Raw genomic sequence first — 279 nt, 5'->3', positions numbered from 1 at the left:
TGAATTTCAAGTATTCAGTTTCACCAATAAGATACGGAGACTTGCTTCACATTTGGAATTACACAAAAAAGATTTTTCATCGGAAAGAGGTCTACGAAGACTTTTGGGAAAACGTCGACGTTTGCTGGCTTATTTGGCAAAGAAAAATAGAGTACGTTATAAGAAATTAATCGGTCAGTTGAATATTCGGGAGCAGTAATTTAATCGTTCAAATTTTTTTCTTGTTTTATTATTTTTTTAGTAGTCTTATAGTAGTCTTAGATTTTTCATTTTGATGAG

This window comes from Triticum urartu, unplaced genomic scaffold (genome assembly GCF_056163025.1).
Source record: "Triticum urartu cultivar PI428250 unplaced genomic scaffold, HENAU_Tu73 scaffold471, whole genome shotgun sequence".
Lineage (NCBI taxonomy): Eukaryota > Viridiplantae > Streptophyta > Magnoliopsida > Poales > Poaceae > Triticum > Triticum urartu.
Note: the sequence above shows the minus strand (reverse complement) of the source record.